The 7,034-nt window shown below is 44.5% G+C and overlaps 1 pseudogene; it reads left to right on the top strand.

The window, feature by feature from the left end:
* The first annotated feature begins 4,806 nt into the window (after positions 1-4,806).
* Positions 4,807-5,411, top strand: LOC132427629 (tricarboxylate transport protein, mitochondrial pseudogene; annotated as a pseudogene).
* The last annotated feature ends 1,623 nt before the right edge of the window (positions 5,412-7,034 follow it).

The following is a 7,034-nucleotide window of genomic DNA, read 5'->3' as shown; positions in this document are numbered from 1 at the left end:
CACACACTTGTTTCAAAAATGATGACATTGTTTGAAGCATTGTAGATACCCATTCTGATTCTATGTAAGAGCCAGTTTACAAGTCATGCCAAATAACCCACCTCATTTAAACACTATTACATCCCCTGTACAGTTTCATTCATTATTGGGACCCATACCTTTGTGAGTATGTAAATAGTTCTAAAAATTATACCCAGGCAATACTCTTATTATACATTAAAACTCATGAAGATCCAGAAAACGCAGAAATTAAACTCCCTTTAAAAATTATCTTAGGGCTTCCCTGGTGGTGCAGTGGTTGAGAGTCCGCCTACCGATGTAGGGGACACGGGTTCGTGCCCCGGTCCGGGAAGATCCCACATGCCGCAGAGCGGCTGGGCCCGTGAGCCATGGCCGCTGAGCCTGTGCGTCCGGAGCCTGTGCTCCGCAACGGGAGAGGCCACAACAGTGAGAGGCCCGTGTACTGCAAAAAAAAAAAAAAAAAAATAGTCACCTACTATTATTGTGTTACTGTCTTGCTAGTTGTTTGGCATAGGGTGTCCAGCACTGGAGCTTGCTGGTCATTGAGTGGAGCTGGGTCTTAGCGATGAGATGGAGATATCTGGGAGAGCTCTCACTGATTGATATTACGTGGGGCCGGGAGGTCTCTGGTGGTCCAATGTCCTGAACTCAGCTCTCCCACCTCAGAGGCTCAAGCCTGACAGCCGGCCGGAGCACCAAGATCCTGTCAGCCACACAGCTTTTGGGAAGTCTGAGGTCTTCTGACAGTGTTCACTAGGTGCTCTGTAGGAGTTGTTCTACATGTAAATGCATTTTTGATGTATTTGTGGGGAGGAAGGTGATCTCCACGTCTCACTCCTCCGCCATCCTTAAGTTCCTCTCTCTTCACAACTCTTGTTGCTAGAGGATCCACACTTCTTCTGGAAAGGACATAAATCTGGCAGTCTGACTTCAAGCCTAGCCCATCACCTTTTTTCCCTTTGTGCTTAGTCTGTTTCACTTGCTCATACCGGGCCCCGTGCAGAAGCCTTGCCCCCTGCCCTTCAGACCAGAGTTCCTCGTGAAACGGCTGAGCCGACACCTTAGCTTGGGACGTGTGCTGAAGCTCTTCACAGGACACTCCCACAATTTTTTTAGAATGAAAAATCAGCCCCGTTGCCTGCACCTTGATATTTTCCACTGTTTAGAAATAGTAGCCAAGAAAAATTCAATTCCCTGTCACAAATTCCAATTAAAATATTGTTTATGATATATTTCATAAAGTTAGCTATGTGCAAGAAAGAATGAATGCATCCATGTTAAAAATGTTAAACATATTACGTGCAAGTCAACAATGCAATTCATTTTTTTCAAAAATATTGACTGTTGGGCTTCCCTGGTGGCGCAGTGGTTGGGAGTCCGCCTGCCGATGCAGGGGACACGGGTTTGTGCCCCGGTCCGGGAGGATCCCACATACCGCGGAGCGGCTGGGCCCGTGAGCCATGGCCGCTGAGCCTGCGCGTCCGGAGCCTGTGCTCCGCAACGGGAGAGGCCACAGCAGTGAGAGGCCTGCGTACCGCAAAAAAAAAAAAAAAAAAAGTATTGACTGTTACCTCAGTAACTAAAAATACCAAAGTATAACAACTGAAATACTATGTAAATTTAAATCATCTGTTGTTTGGGGGAAACACCTGTTCTCCCTGAACAATTAATAGTTCAGCAGCTATAATACGCACAGGTTTGAAACTTCAGCTCCTTCAGGGATAATGTCCCAAAGATCCAATTATATCAAACTTTTAAAAATTGAGACAGAGTGAACCACAGTTCCCCCAAAATAATTTCAAAGAACTCATAAAAACAGAGTCTTCTACTCCTCCCTGTCCAAGCTAGCTATATCAAGATTTTTTCTTGAAAGATTACAGTGTAGAATACTTAACAGTATATAGAGAAAAGGTATCCTTAGAATTCTAAGACATGTATTTTTTTCATTTGTGAAACCGCTCTCTAGTTTTCAGAGATTAAAGGAAGAAAGTTTACTCGTTAAGTCACTTGTCCCAACAAGTGATCAGAACTTTTATTCAATTACACATATTGAGAGGGCGTTTAAGCAACGGAACACCTCCACCCACACCTTGGTTTCTAAATGAATGCAATTCTCAACTAATAGGAAACATATCGTAGCTCCTTAGAGAAATGGCTGATGCCAAGGCTAGAGCAGGAACAGGACAAGATTAGCTGGGAGTACCTTATTGCACTAGAACATAAGGAAGTATGCAAAGAACAACTGGGATATTTCAAAAGGCGATAGGAGCCCACTTGATGAAGCTCCCATTGGCCAGGTCTGGGACAGATAATTTCGAGCATCAAAATAATTAATGGTAAAAATGGATTATAGTCCATAGACTGAAATAAGAATGCATGAATTCTTTTAGAAGGAAGGAAGGGAGGGAGGAAGAGAGGGAGGGGAGGGGAGGGGAAAGGAGGGGTCTGCCTTACAGTAGGATGCCAAAATATAAACACAGAAGAATGATATAGTCAGAAAATCATCAATCAAGGTTCAAGTTGTTATAGTAATAGATTATCATAGGTAAAATATTACAGTAGGTAGATGTAAATATCATAGTTGCATAGGTAAAAGCTGGATGAGACAGGATATTTATATAATGTCAAAGTATCTCACCACAAACTACTTATTAATTTCAAAAACAAGATGATAATATCTTTACAGCAGAGAGCCACCTTAACATCACCAATAATGGGACATATTGACTCCACATGCCTCCACTGAGGACACAGTATCACTTCTGTGGGATTCCTCTCAAAAACACATAACCTGAACCTAATCATGAGGGAAAACCAGACAAAATTAAATTGAGGGATACTCTGCAAAATAACCAGCCTATACTTTTCAAAAATGTCAAGGTCGAGAAACAGAAAAACAAAAGGGCTAAGGAAATCTTCCAGGAGACTGAAGAGACATGACAGCTAAAGGCAACGCATGACCCAGCATTGAATATTAGAACAGGAAAAACTCAGCTCTAAAGGACGTTATTAGGACAATGGACAAAATTGGTATATGGGCTGTGAATTAGATAACAGTATGGTATCAGAGTTAAATTTCTTTTTTCTTTTTATTTTTTTTGAGTTAAAATTTTTTTTAAGATTTATTTATTTATTTAATTTATTTTTGGCTATGTTGGGTCTTAGTTGTGGCATGCAGGATCTTCACTGAGGCATGCAGGATCTTTTGTTGTGGCGTGCGGCCTTCTCTCTAGTTGTGGCATGTGGGTTTTCTCTCTCCAGCTGTGGCGTGTGGGCTCCAGAGCGCATGGGCTCTGTAGTTTGTGGAACGTGGGCTCTCTCCTTGAGGCACACGAGCTCAGTAGTTGTGGCACGTGTGCTTAGCTGCCCCGCGGCATGTGCGATCTTAGTTCCCTGACCAGGGATTGAACCCGCATCCTCTGCATTGTAAGGCGGATTGTTTACCACTGGACCACCAGGGAAGTCCCTAAGTTAAATTTCTTGATCTTCATAACTGCACTGTGGTTATGTAAGAGAATGTTCTTGTTGTTAAATACTGAAGTATTTGTTATTAAAGGGGCGACTTATCCTCCAACTAATCCTTAAATAGTTCATTAAAAAATATGTTTTCTAACTAAAAATAGAGTTGCCATATGATTCAGCAATCCCATTCCTGGGCATATAGCCCAACAAAACTGTAATTCAGAAAGATACATGTACCCCTATATTCATAGCATCGCAATTCACAATAGCCAATTCATGTAAACAACCTAAATGTCCACTGACAGATGAATGGATAAAGAAGATGTGGTACATATATACCATGCAATACTACTCAGCCATAAAAAAGAAGGAAATAATACCATTTTCAGCAACATGGATGGGCCTAGAAATTATCATACTAAGTGAAGTAAGTCACAAAGAGAAAGACAAATACCATATATCACTTACATGTGGAATCTAAAATATGACACAAATGAACTTATCTATGAAACAGAAACACACTCACAGACACAGAGAACGAACTTGTGGTTGCCAAGGGGAAGGAGGGTGGGGGAGGGATGGATTGGGAGTTTCAGATCAGCAGATGCAAACTATTATTATATAAACTGGATAAACAACAAGGTTCTACTGTAGAGCACAGGGAACTATATTCAATATCCTGCAATAAACCAAAATGGAAATAAATACGAAAAAGAATATATATATATATATATATCTGAATCACTTTCCTGTACAGCAGAAATTAACACAACATTGTAAGTCAACTATACTTCAATAAAATAAAAAAATTTTTAATATTTTTTTTACTAAGGTATTTTTCTTACAGAAATATTAAACTTTTTTAGTCACTGAATTATCAATGGCTGCAAGAATCTCCACAATATTTTTATATTTGGGGCACCTAAATGCCTATTCATAAATGTTTTTACAAGTTCACTCCGGAGGGGCTTGACCTGTGTGTCACCCCGCCGTGCCTCGCCAGGAAAACGGAGGTGGAGCGTGGGGACCGGCTAGGCCTCCCATCGGCTCAGACGCAGCAAAGTCCGCAGAGGCGGGGCGGCGGGGTTCTCAGGAGCGGGTTCCTGGTCCCCACAGGCGCCCTTGCGGCCGGATCGCAGTTTGCATCACCTTCCCCACCGGGTACATGAAGACACAGGTGCAGCCCTACGCGCGTTCGCACAGCCGGGTCCCTGGGCACTGGGACTGAGTATGGCAGGAGGTCGGCCGTCCTGGTGCACCGGGCTGCACCGAGGCCTCCTCCCCACTCTACGGCTCCAGCCCCAAAGCAGCCATCACGTCCAGATGGTCGCATCCCTCAGCACCCACGCGCAGGATGCCCAGGGGCCGCTGGACAGCACGTGTGCCGCTGTGTGGCCTGGGCGCCCGCGAGGCCGAGGCCGTGGTGGTTGTGCGCCCAGGGAGACCATCCAGGTGAAGTTCATACACGACCAGATCTCCCCTAAACCCACAGTACAGAGGATTCCTCCACGGGGTCAGGGAGATTGTTCGGGAACAAGGGCTGAAGAAGACTTACCGGGGCCGCCAGCCGGCAGATCCCACCGGGCCGTCCGCTTCTTGGTCAGAAACTCCCTGCACAACCGGTACCCAGCGCCCAACTCCGGCAAGCCCGGGAAACTGCTGATCACGGGGTTTTCAAGCTATCGCGAGCGCAGCCAGCGTCTTTGGGAACACGCCTCTGGACTAGGTCAAGACCGGATGCAGGGCCGGGAGGCGGAGCAACACCGAACACGGACGGCTGCTCGCAGGTCCTGAGGTATGAGGAGCTCAAAGCGTCCTACAGTGGCATCGTCCCCCTACGGGGCCGAACCTGCCTGGACGTGGCCCTCGTGTTCATCATCTACGATGAGGTAGTGAAGCTGCTCAACAAAGGGTGGAAGACGGACTGAGCCCTGAGGGTCTGGGTGGGAAGACTAAGGATCTATAAAAACAGTGATAGGGAGTTCCCTGGTGGCGCAGTGGTTGAGAGTCCGCCTGCCGATGCAGGGGACACGGGTTTGTGCCCCGGTCTGGGAAGATCCCACATGCCGCGGAGCGGCTAGGCCCGTGAGCCATGGCCGCTGAGCCTGCGCGTCCGGAGCCTGGGCTCCGCAACGGGAGAAGCTACAACAGTGAGAGGCCCGCGTACCGCAAAAAAAAAAAAGTAGCGATAGCTCAAATTGAATTATAGGGTGTTGGCTGGTCTTAGCTATTCTCTATTATTATTCTTGGATAATTGAGCTTTGGCTAATGGGGGAACAGGAGTAGTTGCCAGAATGGGGAGCTTCTTGGTGCAGTGTATTCAAGGAAATCTCTGTCCAGTCATTAGCTGACCATTCAGCTAACTGAGTAGAGACTTCATTGGTCAGGTCCAATAAAGAATTGAGACTTTACAGAATTAGTTCAGGAAATCACTAAAAATAGAACACACCAACAGCAACAAGTTCTGGAATGGGAAGGGAATCTGATTTCCAGATTTGCCACAAATATTATTTTTAATGTCCAGTTTTCAACAACAAAATATGATGAATGCAAAGAAACAGGAAAATATGGCCCATATTTAGTAATGATAGAAAGGTCAACCCATCAAGAAGACACACAATTATAAATATATATATGGGGACTTCCCTGGTGGCAGTGGTTAAGAATCCACCTGCCAATGCAGGGGACACGGGTTCGAGCCCTGGTCCAGGAAGATCCCACTTGCCGCGGAGCAACTAAGCCCGTGCACCACAAGTACTGAGCCTGCGCTCTAGAGCCCACGAGCCACAAGAGAAGCCACGGCAATGAGAAGCCCATGCACCGCAACGAAGAGTAGCCCCCGCTGGCCGCAAGTAGAGAAAGCCTGCACACAGCAACGAAGACCCAATGCAGCCAAAAACAAATAAGTAAATAAATTTAAAAAAATAATAAAATAAATAAAATAAATTTTTTAAAGCCTAAATAAAATAAATATATATATGCATCTGAAAAGAAGAGCCCCAAAACACTCAAAACAGAAACTGACAGAATAAGAGGGAGAACTAGACAATTCAACAGTAATAGTTGAAGACTTTAATACTGAACTCTCAATAATTGGTTAAAAAAAAAAAAACTAAATAGCATACCAACAAGGATATAGGAGGCTGGCACAACACTATAAACCAACCAGATTTCACACGATCTATAGAACACCCACCCAACAAAATATACAAATACACATACACATTTTTCTCGAGGACACACAGAACATTACCTGCTGATTTTATGCCATCAGATTATGCATTGTGGTATGTTTGGCTTCCTTCCCTCCACAGTATGCTTGCAAGATCCACGTTGACGTGGCTGCAGTTTGTCCAGTTTTTATTACTATATGATAGTCCATTTTATGATCATAACATACTTTATCCACTGTTCTGTTGTTAGACATTTTAATTGGCTCGCTCCACCTTTTGGCTACTTCAACTAATGTTGTTACAAACCTGCACGTGTACCTTTTGGTTCATGTCTGTGCATGAGTTTATACTTAGGAGTGAAAGCAATAAGTGATAGAA

The sequence above is a fragment of the Delphinus delphis genome, chromosome 6 (assembly GCF_949987515.2).
Source record: "Delphinus delphis chromosome 6, mDelDel1.2, whole genome shotgun sequence".
Lineage (NCBI taxonomy): Eukaryota > Metazoa > Chordata > Mammalia > Artiodactyla > Delphinidae > Delphinus > Delphinus delphis.
The sequence above is the reverse complement of the archived record's forward strand: the minus strand, read 5'-3'. Positions and strand labels throughout refer to the sequence as shown.